At 38.6% G+C, this 14,210-nt stretch overlaps 1 protein-coding gene across 1 annotated transcript in view; it reads left to right on the plus strand.

The window, feature by feature from the left end:
- PLD5 (phospholipase D family member 5) overlaps positions 1-14,210 on the plus strand; it is a 474,308-nt gene that overhangs the window by 171,122 nt on the left and 288,976 nt on the right. The window lies entirely within an intron of this gene.

Consider the following 14,210-nt stretch of genomic DNA (forward strand, 5'->3'; position numbering starts at 1 on the left):
ACAGAGTCAAGTAAGTCAGAAAGAGAAAAACAAATACCGTATGCTAATACATATATATGGAATCTAAGGGAAAAAAAAAAAACGGTCATGAAGAACCTAGGGGTAAGATGGGAATAAAGACACAGACATACTAGAGAATGGACTTGAGGATATGGATAGGGGGAAGTGTAAGCTGTGACAAAGTGAGAGAGTGGCATGGACATATATACAGTACCAAACGTAAAATAACTAGTGGGAAGCAGCCGCATAGCACAGGGAGATCAGCTTGGTGCTTTGTGACCACCTAGAGGGGTGGGATAGGGAGTGTGGGAGGGAGGGAGACGCAAGAGGGAAGAGATTTTGGAATATATGTATATGTATTACTGATTCACTTTGTTATAAAGCAGAAACTAACACACCATTGTAAAGCAATTATACTCCAATAAATATGGTAAAAAAAAAAAAAAGAAAAAGAAACAGGCGCAAGACCTAAATAGACATTTCAGCAAAGAAGACATACAGATGGCGAAGGTGCACATGAAAAGATGCTCAACAGCACTAATTGTTAGAGAAATGCAAATCAAAACTACAATGAGGTATCACCTCACACTGGTCAGAATGGGCATCATCAGAAAATCTACAAACAGTAAATGCAGTAGAGGGTGTGGAGAAAAGGGAACCCTCTTGCACTGTTGGTTGGAATGTAAATTGATACAGCCACTATGGAGAACAGTATGGAGGTTCCTTAAAAAACTAAAATTAGAATTACCATATGGCCCAGCAATCCCACTACTGAGCATATACCCTGAGAAAACCATAATTCAGAAAGTCACATGCACCCCAAATTTAATTGCAACACTATTTACAATAACCAGGACATGCAAGTAACCTAAATGTCCATTGACAGAGGAATGGATAAAGAACATGTGGTACATATACACAGTGGAATATTACTCAGCTATAGAAAGGAACTAAATTGGGTCATTTATTGAGATGTGAATGGACCTAGAGTCTGTCATACAGAGTGAAGTAAGTCAGAAAGAGAAAAACAAATATCGTATATTAACGCACATGTGTGGAATCTAGGAAAATGGTGCAGATGAACCTATTTGCCGGGCAGGAATCTAGACGCAGACCTAGGGAACGGATGTGTGGACATGACAGTGGGGAAATGGGAGGGGTGAATTGTGAGATTGGGATTGACATACATACACTACCATGTGTAAAACAGATAGCTAGAGGGAACCTGCTGTATAGCACAGGGAGCTCAGCTCGGTGCTCTGTGATGAACTAGATGGTTGGGATGGGGGGTGGGAGGGGAGGTGCAAGAGGGAGGGGATATATGTATACTTATAGCTGATTCACTTCATTGTACAGCAGAAACTAACACAACATTTTAAAGCAACTATACCCCAATAAAAAAATAAGGAAAGAAAGAAATAAAACTGGGAGAAGAAAGTAAAAAAAAAAAAAGTCATTTGTCTCTTGACTAAATTGGTGAATAGGTGGCCTCCTAACTGTTCCCCCTGATTCCACTCTTGCCCTATTAAATAAAATCTATTCTCCAACAGCAGCCAGAGAAATATTTTTGAAGTGACAAAGCACCGACCATTTTTCTTTTCCCTAATATTTCTTGGAGACAACATTTGAGCTAAGTAAAGAAATTGTCTGAGGGAGGTGGTGGTCCACAGGGTTGGGAGATTAGTTACACACAGGAGAATTGAACAAATATGTATATTGGAGATAATGGGAGCCAGGTTTCTCACTGTCAGCAAAGGGAGTTACAGATATAAAAGGGAAAAGCAATAATGAACTGGGTGTGAATTGGAATTTGAGATGTTGGAGTGAACTCATGGTTTTTAATATATAAAGATAGATGTCAAAATAAATAGAGGAGAGGAGGGAGGGAGGGAAGGAGAGACAGGGAGAGAAGAGAGGGAGAAGAGAGAGAGAGAGAAGAACGTATGTATGTGTTTATTTTCTAACTTTAGGCACTGGGAAGTTCTAGGAGAAACAACACCCCAATAACAATGAGCATGCTTATATTTAGTTCTTGGTTTCTAAATATTATTCTCTACTAAAAGAAAACAGGAATCCTTAGAGGCTTCTACCAAAAGAAATCAGGAACCCTGATTCTAGCTTTGGGGCAGAGATAATACAAGATGTGCCTGGAACATTTCATTGTGCCATAAAATAGGGAAGCTCTCAAATATAAATGGGGACATGCAAGAGGACAAAGAAGCCAGCTTGGAGGTGCTCCCAGTAGCCATAGCTGGTGAAATTTTAGCATCAAAATAAGTAGTGAAAATATCGTTATAATACGTTGAAAGAATAAGGATCTATGAGTCTATACTAATCTAGGTAAATAAATAAATGAATGAAGGAAGGAGAAGAGAAAGCTTTTCCTTACAATACAGTGCCAACTAGTACATGTAGAAGGAATGAAGGAATTGGAAAACTACCATTTAGCAACCAAAATAGTAATAGTTGATTCAAGTAAGAGTTAACAATGGATGCTAAAACTAGCAAGTGCAAATTTGCTGAAGAGCAGGATATTTGCATATTCTCAAAGTATATCCCTATGAAATACTTAGTTACAACATGAAAGTTGTGACTTTATAGATGGACACCACCTTGATCAAATGACTAAAGCCAACATATTTAGTAATGGGGCAAATCAAAATTAGGTACCTCCTGATAGGATGCAGTAAGAAGAACTTAGCATCAGTTCTATGATATTCTTGCCAAAAGTACATAACCTGGACCTAATCCTGAAGAAATATTAGACAAACCCATGTTGAGTGACATTCTATTGAATAGCTGGCATGTAATCTTTAAAAATAACGATGTTATGAAGGTCCAGAAAGGTCTGAGGAACTGTTCTAGATTGAAGGAGACTGGGGAGACAAGACAACTAGGGCCAGTACATGGTCCTGGATTGAATCCGTTTGTTATAGATTGGCAGAATTTGAAAAGGGTCTGTGGATTGTAATATTGTATCAATGTTAATGTCTTGATTTACATGGTTGTGCTTTGGTTATGAACTGTGGTTATGTAGGAGAGTGTTCTTGTATTGTGGAAATATTTCAAGGGCAATGGGACATCATGTCTGCAACCTGTTCTCAAATGTTTCAGAGTAAAAACAAGTTCAATTATAGCATGCCAGTTTCCTGCCTTAAATCCTTCAGTGTTTTTCTGTTTTACTAAGAATAAAATGCATATCATTAGCCATGATCCTTATGATCTTCCCAACTTCCTCTCTGGTCTTATCTCCTGGATACCAACCTAAAGCATTTGCATCCAAAGTCCTTTGCGTGTGCTGTTCCCACTCCCTGGTATCCTTCTCCTTCGACTTCACTTGGTTAGCTCCTCCAGTTCTCAGATAAAATGTCACTTCTTCAAGGAGGACTTCTTTAACCACTCCACCAAAAATGCTCACTCTCAGTCATCATCATATCAGCCTGTTCATTTTCTACATTGGAAATCAATTTGCTTTTTATTTGGTTACCTGTTTATTGTTTACCTTTCCTATTAGAATGGAAGCTCCAAGAGGAGAGACCATATCTGTCTCGTTTGCTGCTAAATCTCCAGGGCCTAGGATATTGTTAAGACTGATAGGCTCTGAATAAGTATTTGTTCCATGAATGAATTTTGTTCTACCCTGAATTTTAATCATTAGAGAGTCAGACTACTGAAAAATTCATGCCAAAATATTTCTATGTCAAATATCCCATTATGTGTGACTTAATTAGTTTGGGGAAACTACAGTATACCCAAACATATTTCATTCATTATTTTATTGCTCCTCTCTGCTAAGACAAGTTCTTATCTGAGGACCTCAGTGCTTATTATGAAATGATAGGTAATGCCAATAAAGGTCTTGGTTTCACTGTGGGGAACCTTCACTGGACCTTCAAAGGAGAGGCACCTTACTACTAGTGACCCTTTCTGTCTCTTATGCAACCCTAACCTCCACTCTGAAATTAGACTAAGAGTTTTACTATCAATAGTAAGAAGAGCCTTTCGTTTAAATAATTATTTTTCAATTTAGTATCATTACAGAAAATCTTTTATTAATGCTAAGAATAGCATATAAGATAACATAGAATATTCTGTTAAACAAGATGATATCTAATTCACAACTCTGGAGAGAGTTTTGGCCTTCATTAAGATGCAGTATCCTTTAGCGAGAGTGGGTGCTGTGAATTTTTAGGCCACCAACAATGGGACTAGGGACTCACTGGGATTGATTAGTTTCCAGCTCTTCTTTTGGTTTAAACTATTTCTGAGTTGAAATTGAAAGTCTATTGCATTATAGTTCTTTTTTTTTTTTTTTTTGCGGTACGCGGGCCTCTCACTGCTGTGGCCTCTCCTGTTGCGGAGCACAGGCTCTGGGCGCGCAGGCTCAGCGGCCATGGCTCACAGGCGCAGCCGCTCCGCGGCATGTGGGATCTTCCTGGACCGAGGCACAAACCCGTGTCCCCTGCATCAGCAGGCGGACTCTCAACCACTGCGCCACCGGGGAAGCCCTGCATTATAGTTTTAATCATGGTTTCTTTCTTTTTTTTTTTCTGTATTTTATGATGCTTTGACATCTTAGAACCCTGCTCATCCTGGAAAGACTGCTCTTCCCAGGGCTAGCTAACTTCTAGAGAGAGCAAGCAGCTTGCCTATGGGCACACCTTTCATATATAAACCAACCAATCCAAAGCTCAAATCCCCAACCACCTATTTTATCTAACTTTCACACACCAAGCCAACATTTGTCTTGCCCTAAATCACCCAGGGCCAGGCACCAGACAACTAGAGACCACCGTGTATATCCCAGAGCCCACCATAATTATTCAAACTATCCAATCCTAATTATTCAATCCTTGCTCAAATTTACTTACCCGGCATCACCCATACCTTTCCCTGGAAACCACAACAAAGGCTCTGGCGAAAGCTTTCCTCTCACTCCTGCTGCCTCCTGACTGACCCTAGTGCTGGTGCGTTCCCATGTGGCCCTGTATGGTGTAGCACATCCCCCCTCCCCTTGGGAATTGTAAGTGATCAACTCTTAAGAAAGCAGTTGTCTCCTTGTCTGTCATCTTACTATTCCTGAGTATAATGAACCCCAGGTATATTCTAAAGCAATTGTACAGCACAGAAGAAAATGTACTTTTCACCCCATCTTTAGAATTCCCAAGGACATCATCTGGTCTTATTTTTTGACGCCTTTAGCAGCAGGCAAAAACTTTCTCTCTCATTCTTTTTAGTTCTTTTTTTCCCTCTTTTTGTGCAAATTTGTGTGTAGCAGTGAACTGTGGCTGCAAGTAGGATTTGGTTGTATTGTACCCTCTAGAGGAATGCATATTCTTCAGTTCACATACACCTGGAGTTCAACAGAGAAAGCAGGCGTTGCACACAAGCCAGCATTTGACTTGTATCTCAAGGTCATAGTATGTAATTTGTGTTGGAAATAAAGCAAAGCCATGGATGTACAGAATACATCTCCTTCCCCAAAGCAGCAGGAACATAGGCCCTGGGATGAATATGATGATAGAAAGTGGATTATCACAAAGGTTTTGAATGGAAAATGTTATGGAATAGCGGATAGCAGAAGGGGAGAAACGAGTTGATCTAAAAGATTTCCCAGGGCATGCTCCTCAAGGTATTTTGAATAAGGTAGTGATAAGTTTGAAGAAGAACTAACTTGCTTCAGTCATGGGAGCTAAAAATTAAAATTGTTCAACAGTTACCTGAGCTTTAATAAGCAGTTTAGAACTTGGATGAAGAAATGCATAGGCTGGTATGGGGCTCTAGGGTGGTAGGACAAACCAAAGAGAAATTTTCAGGAAGGGTATTTGGGATGGAGGAGATTTTTTTGGAGCCCTTGAAATGTTTTCTGAGGATATTGCTGCTTGGTTGTGGTTTGGTGAGCTCTATGTTGGGTTTGCATTCAATTTCTGCCACTTACCAGATGCTGGTCCCTGGGCAAATTACTCATCTCTTGTTTCCTACTTTGTAAGAATGACCGTGGCTAAGCAGTATTGTTGAAAGGATTAAGCCTTTCCACTGAAATATTCCAAAGGCAGAAAAGAGCACATATTTCTCTCAGAGCTTGAGGGCGTACCCATATAAGTGAGAAGTTTCTTAGTAGTCTCATTGTGCATCATATTTGAATCAGTGAAGACCTTGAAAAAATGTTAGCTCTCTTTCATCTTTTGTCTAGAAATGTCATCCCATCAGTTTGCTATAGCACCCCAAAAGCCCTAGTGTTCTTAAGGGTCCTCATGAAAACCACAGGTGACAAATTAAGTGTGTTGTGTAGATTTATTAACATCCATTAATATATTAGTGTGGTTTTATTTGTGTTTGTTGGGAATTGATGAAAAGATGGATCTGCCAAAAGGTAAATTTGGTGACAGAATAAAAGCAGATGTTGGAGACTGTAAACAGGACAGAAGTAAAGGGTCTCACCTTTAAGCATGACCTTTTGCCTAAATATATGGGGTGGTAGGACAGTGGAAAGTGGGTGGGGACATATACCTCCCTGAACTTACTATAGGGAGAAATAATATAACTGTTGAAAAGTAGACCTGTCAGAAAAAGAAATAGGAGCTACAAAAAGTATGAAACATAAGACGTGCCCCTGTTTAATTTAAGACATTGTAAAATACACACAAAAATTTTTATAAAAGTAGAAAACAAAAACAAAGAAAGGAAGATAGCTTAACTATAACTCAACTGTGATATTTTAGCAATGGATGATTGTGCTCCCCCCACCCTGGCAAACACAGATGGTTTTATTTGTACAATTCTTGGACAGTAGGGAACAAGCTGATATTTATTTGAGTGGGAGCTGAAACCAGGTACATTCAGACAGGAATAGACTGAGGGCTAAAGGGTAGGCAGTCAAGTGCCCTGGTGGGTTCCAGTGTATTCTGGCATGGGGACCATCTGAAGGGTGGCTGCAAGAACACAGATTTCGCCTGGGAACTCCACCCTGTGCACATAAGTGACCTCATGAACACTATATACAAAGTGCCCCCCCCCCCAAAAAAAAGTGCCTGGTATTCTTACCAGGAGCAGAAGCCTTTTTATCACATATCTCCCACTGCTGGACTAATGGATTTAGCTAGTTATCTCCTAGGCAGGAGAAACAAGGAGTGCCATCTAAAATTGGCAAGTATTGACTTCCTGGAATGTGGAAGAAAGGTTCTGAAGTGTGGAAGACCCAAGAGTGAAATGAGAGTGAGTCAGGGGCCAAGATGAAGGCTTTGAACTATTTAGAGAGAGTCCTAGGTAGAGAGGAAAAGCTAATAAAGCCCAAACTTAGCAGGTGTTGGTCGTTGCGTTTTTCTTTTTTTTAATATTTTTTATCGTGGTAAAATATACATAACATAAAGTTTACTATTTTAACCATTTTAAGTGTATGATTCAGTGGTATTAAGTATATTCACATTGTCGTGCAACCATCACCACCATCTGTCTATAGAGCCCTTTTAATCTTGTAAAACTAAAACTCTGTACCCATTAAACGACAGTTTTAATCTTGCAAAACTAAAACTCTGTACCCATTAAACAATAGTTCCCCACTCCTCTCTCCCTCTAGCCCCTGGCGACCACTGTTCTACTTTCTACTTTCTGTAAGAATTTGATTACTCTAGGTATAAGTGGAATCATACAGTATTTATTCTTTTGTATTGGGCTTATTTCACTTAGCATAATGTTTTCAACATTCATCCATTGTTGTGACATGTATCAGAATTTCTATCCTTTTTAAGGCTGAGTAATATTTCATTGTATGTATACATCCAAATGAACAGATGTATCTGTAGAAACATTTTGTTTATCCATTCATCCGTTGATTTGAATTGTTTTCACCTTTTGGCTATTATGAATAATGCTGCTAAGAACATGGGTATATAAATCTCTGTTGGAGTCCCTGCTTTCCATTCTTTTCCGTTTAGAAGTGGAATGACTGGATCATATGGTATTTCTATTATTAATTTTTTGAGGAACTGCTATGCCATTTTCCACAGGGCCTGTAACCATTTTACATTCTCACCAGCAATTCTCAAGGGTTCCAGTTACTCCACATCCTCACAAACACTGGTTTTTGTTTTTCTTTGTTTGTTTTGGATACTAGCCATCCTAATGTGTATGAAGTGGTATCTCATTGTGATTTTGATGTGCATGTCCCTATAGCAATGTTGAGTGCCATTTGTATATCTTCTTTAGAGAAATGCCTATTCAAGCCCTTTGCCCACTTCTTGAGTTGTTTATTTTTTGTTGCTTTTCAGTTATTTATCTATTTGTTTATTTACCTCTTTTCTCCAGGTTATCAAGCCTCCTATGTGAGGTTGTCCTGGGACAACCTTGTCCTGGGGTCAAGTCCCTAATGTAGAATATGAGATTCCATTGCTTAGAATGAATAGCAGGGCAGCCATTCTCAGATGCTTTTGTGGGAAGAAGCTGTGTTTACTGTAAATAATTAAACTCTCCTTTGTGAGGCAAGCAGGTGATTTGTTGATGTCCTTGCAGTGCAAGGAACACTACTTAGACCTTTTAGAAAACTGGACAGCACAGCTTCTAGGGCTTGGATCCATCACCCATGACCATTCTCTGCCCAGAAACAGGCCTAAACAAACCTCTAGCCTGATTCCACTGCCTGCAAACTCTGAGGGAAAAGCCAGGATGCACTTTGTAGAGTCAGGCAGCTCAGGGACCTTGACCCAGAGAGAGAAGATCAGGAAAGGAGAGAGCAGGGAATGACAGACTTGTATACAAAATGGCTTTGTAAACTGTAAAGCCATATGTAGATAGATGCTGGTTATTGCTGTCCATGTATATGGAACCTTGGTGAAGAAGTAGAACCCACAGCAGCCTCTCTGATAAATGGAGAGATTGATGGAGCATTGCTCCAAGGAAGAAAAAAAGAACATGAAAACCATGCTTACTCTTTTTCTCTTCCCAGTTCCATGATCTTCTTTCTTTAATTAATTTTTATTGGAGTATAGTTGGTTTACAATGTTGTGTTAGTTTCTGCTGTACAGCAAAGTGAGTCAGCTATACGTATACATATACCCCCTCTTTTTTAGATTTCCTTCCCATTTAGCTCACCACAGAGCACTGAGTAGAGTTCCCTGTGCTATACAGTATGTTCTCATATGATCTTCTAATAATTTATTTTGTGGCTTAGGAGTTTGTAAGGTGGTTTGTTTAGCTTTTGAGGGAGTGATAAATATGTTGTGGTAGGAAGGCATGAAGGATTGAAGAGCAATTGCTATTAATGGCTAAGCCAAAGGAAGATTTATATATACCCTGACAGCAACTCAGCTCAGCTTCCTTTCAGCCTGAGACCACAGTCCATGACACTGTCTTTGAAGAAAGTGATTGTTCCATGGCTCAATGTGGTGCTTTGTTCAGATATTGTTACATTCTACCTGGCTTCACAAAACAGTGTTCTTACGGATTATCCTGCTAGGTGTATGGAAGTAGCTGTGCCACGTGCATAGCTTGTGATGGGCTTTTTCCTCAGTCTTTGAAAAAGAAGGTTGATAAATAAATTAATGGTGTGGAGAAAGGGGTATGTTGGCATATGTAAAACCAGTAGACAACATTTTTCCTACAGTGCTGTTAATTAGACAAGATTTGAATTCTGTTAAATATCTGTTAAAATATGTACTAAAATATTTACCTCTGCCCTTCTCTCTCTGTACTATAAAATTGCATTTCCTTATCCATTGCCTCAGGATATTATTATTTGTACTTTTTTCTAGACTCCTTGTAATCAGGGAGGAAGGAGAGTGATGTCTGTGGGAAAACCCTGCACAAGCTCAGGAGTGGATTGGGAGATGGGAGCAGAGGACCAAGAGGAGACTGGGATGTGCACTGGCAGTTTTGAAAGAGAGCAGGAACAGTGGCAGAGGTGGAAAGCAGTGAAGGGATAAGGGAGAGAAGGAAGTCCAAAAAAGAGAGACTAAGGAGGGAGACTAAGGGATTGGGAGGGGAGGGGCAGGAAAGGAGGCAAAGGGAGTTAGGAAGAAGTAAGAGAGAAAAGGGCCATCTGGGTAGACGTTAGTCGTGGCGATTCAAGATATGCTTCTCTTCACTGGATGTCTTCCCATGTCAATAAGAACTTTCAAAAACTAGTGCTGACTCATTAAGTAGGGAGACTTTGGTAGCTAGAAGTGTCCAAGCAGAGAAGGATGGTGTTGTTGGCCAGTGAGATCCCTGCACTGGCAAGTTGGATTAAAAGGCTTTAAGTGCCGTCCCACTCCAGCTCCAAGCTTCCTGAACGCAGCCTTTTATAACTGTGGGTGTGTGTGTGTGTGTGTGTGTGTGTGTGTGTGTGTGTGTGTTCCTTTTTCAAATAAGGGGAAACTGAACACTGGGGATAAAAGATAAAGTTTGCTTTTTTGCTCACTTCACTATTATACCCAAAGTCAATCCTGGCTTTTCTTTGCTTTTTAAATTAGTTTAAAATAAAGATTGTTGAGTTTTGTCTGCAGTTTTTTTTGCCCCCAGTTGGATGAAATATCAACCTTTACGGTGATCAGGAAACAAATAATTTATATAAGAAACATAAAACAATCTTAGCCAACTGACATCAGAAAAAAATCTCCAATCACAGTAAGTTGAAAGGACTTGGACTTACTTTGATATATTGAAAGATTCAGAGCTTTTTCTCAGCTTGTTAAAAGCAGAGTATAGAATACAGGGCTTTGGAGGAATAAGACCTCCGCTTTTCAAAGAGCAATTGTCAATTTGTTGTCACTTTTCGTTTAACTTTATCTATAATGGAAGTGGGGGCACAGAGGACATGAAAGTATAACATTTTAGCCATTAAATATTGGCTGCTCCCAGTCGACTTTGACAGAGCATTCTTGTTCATTCACTAATATTCACAGTAACTCATTTCTTTTTGTGGTGAGTATAGAGGAAATCCCTAATTCTGTATTCCAAAAATTAGATGTGCATAGAAGGAAGGGCGGGTGGCACCAGAATTGGCCTGCTCAGATGGAACTCTTCCATGAAATGGGTCACAGTTACACCCCTCCCCCCAACCCTGTAGTGGTATAGACCAATAGTATAGACCATTGGCAGGTATCACATTGGATTATACTTCATTGTCCATCCTCCACAATCCAGACCCACGGACTGCAAGTATGAGGGCCTTAAGGACAGAGTTAATTTAGCACTTTTCTATGTACGGGAAGATGCAACTTTTACGTTGAGAATTTCTCTTGAGGTAACACTCTCTTCAATTCTATGAAGGTTGAGAGAGCTGATGAATTGCAGAAGAAAATTTGAAGTTAGCAGAGGATTAGTTCATGAACTTTAAGGAAAGATGTCTCCATAACACAGAAGTGCAAAGTGAAGCAGCAGGTGCTGATGTAGAAGCTCCAAGAAGTTACCAGTAAATCTAGCCAAGATAATTAATGAAGGTAGCTACATGAAACAACAGATTTTCAGTGTAGACAAAACAGCCTTCTATTGGAAGAAGATGCCAACTAGGACTTTCACAGCTAGAAAGAGTCAATGCCTGACTTCAAAGGTTCAAAGGATAGGCTGACTCTCTTGTTAGGGGCAGCCAGTGACTTTAAGTTGAAGCCAGTGCTTATTTATCATTTCAAAAATCCTAGGGCCCGTAAGAATTACATTAAATTTACTCTGCCTGTGCTCTGTAACTGGAACAACAGGGTCTGGATGACAGCACACCTGTTTACAACATGGTTTACTGAATATTCTTAGCCTACTTTGAGGGGTTCAAGACTTCAGTGGAGGAAGTAACTGCAGGTGTGGTGGAAATAACACGAAAACTAGAATTGGAAGTAGAGCCTGAAGATATGTCTAAATTACTGCAGTGACCAAACTTGAAGAGATGAGGAGTTGCTTCATGTGAACGAGCAAAGAAAGTGGTTTCTTGAGGTGGAATCTACTCCTGGTGACGAGGCTGTGAAGACTGTAGAAATGACAACAGAGTATTGAGAATATTACATAAACTTAGTTGATTAAGCCACAGCAGGGTTTGAGAGGATTGACTCCAATTTTGAAAGAAGTTGTACTATAGGTAAAAGGCTATCAAACAGCATTGCCATTGCATGCTACAGAGAAATCTTTCATGAAAGGAAGAATCAATTGATATGACAAACTTCACTGTTATCTTATTTTAAGAAACTGCTGCAGCTACCCCATCCTTCAGCAACCACCACCCTGATCTGCCAGCAGCCGTCAACTTGAAGGCAACACCCTCCACCGCAAAAATATTGACTCACTGAAGGCTCAGATGATGGTTAGCATTTTTAGCAATGAAATATTTTTAATTAAGATGTATACATTTTTTTAGACATAATGCTGTTGTACACTTAATAGACTTCACTATAGTGTAAACGTAACTTTTATAAATACTGGGAAACCAAAAAATTTGGGACTCACTTTATTGTGATATTCACTTTATTGCAGTGGGCTGGAACCAAACCTACAATATCTCTGAGGTATGCCTGTACAGTGTCTGTCATTCCAAAGTTCCTGCCAGTTTCTTCTATTACCTCTATACTTAGAGCTCTCCTTTATAGCAGTTTGTGTTTTCCTTTGTGTGTCTTGGGCTTTGATTTCCTTGATGAATCTAATTTACAGTAAATCTTCAAATTTTTTGTCCATAGATGGTAACTTTTAGTTGTCAAACACTATTATAGAATTATCATTATCATTATTATAAGAGTTCTGTTCTTCATTTCTAAGAATTTTGTATAATATTGGGAGTAGGTTCTTGTGCTCCATTAAAATGTTGATTCAAACTTGAATTTTTGTTCTCTGTCCTGATATTTTAGAAAAGATGTCCTCTCTACTACATTGTTATCCTCTTTGATAGCTATTTTTGATCTCATAGTATTTAATTTTTTGCATGTTCGATTTTACAAATAAATGTGCTTCTGTGATGGGAATCCATGGGAAGGTGTATAAATAATAAATAAATATACAGCATTATAAAAAAAATCACCATTTTGATTTTTTAGCCCTTACCATTTTTTCCCTTTATTATTTATTCATCACTTATTCAGCAAATATTTATTGACCGTGTCTGCCAGGCACTATGGATCTAGGCAAGATTCTAGAACTCAAAGAGCTCAATTTAGTGAAAGAGACCAAAAGGTAGAAAACTAATGCATGATCAGATAATGAATTTACATGTCCTTGAAAGGGAAATAAGCCTTTAGGTTGCTGTCGAAATAATTTTTATTACTGGTCTGGTTAAATAGTGAAATTTCCTAAAAGAGGGACACCCTTAATACCACTGGGACAATTCTAGTAGGCATAAAAAAAAAGCAGACTGTGTAGCTGAAGATTCATCTTTCAATTCAAGGCATGCTGAGGTGGATAGAGGACTTTTGCAGTAGTTGTAAGGATTTTGAAGAAGAAAACTGTTCCCTGTTGAGGTTAAGGCCATTGCAGATCCCTGCACTCCTTTTGCACAGAGTAGACATTAAATAAATATCTGCAAAATGACTGCAGTACCTTGGTTTGCTAGGTAGTGCATCATTAAACAATAGGGCAAAAAAATTGTTTTTTCTTAAATATTTTGTTCTTGTATCAGGGTAACACTGACCTCATAGAATGTGTTGGAAGATTCTCCCTCTCTTCCATTTCCTGGAAGATTTCTAATAGAATTAATATTATTTATTTTGCAAATGATGCCACCTAAACCTGGAGTTTCCTCTGTGGGAAGGTTTTAAACCAAAATTTCATTTTCTATAATTGATATAAGGGTATATTCAGTTTACCTGTTTCTTCTTCAGTGAGGTTTAGTAATTTTATTTTGCAAAAGTTCATTTTATCTACACTGGTTAATTTCAATTTGTTCCTAATATTCCCTTAATATGCTTTTATTTTCTGTGACTTTATAGAGGTATCTTTAATTCGTGTCTTCATTCTTTTTACATATATGTATAGCTAAAAGTTTTCAATTTTATTGATCTTCCAGAAAAAACAGACTTTGATTTCATTGATTTTTTTTCGTGATTTTCTATTTTCTCTTTAATTGAATTCTGCTCTTTATTATTTGCATTTCTCTATCTTGAGTTTAACCTGCTCTTTTTTCTTTCTACATTCTTAAGGTACAAACAGATTATTTAAGACCTTACTTATTTTCTAAAATATGTATTTAGTGCTATATATTTCCCTGCTGCATTTCCTTTGGCTGCGTCTCACACGTTTTAATGTACTGTATTTTTATTTTCATT

Source organism: Lagenorhynchus albirostris, chromosome 2 (assembly GCF_949774975.1).
Source record: "Lagenorhynchus albirostris chromosome 2, mLagAlb1.1, whole genome shotgun sequence".
Taxonomy (NCBI): domain Eukaryota; kingdom Metazoa; phylum Chordata; class Mammalia; order Artiodactyla; family Delphinidae; genus Lagenorhynchus; species Lagenorhynchus albirostris.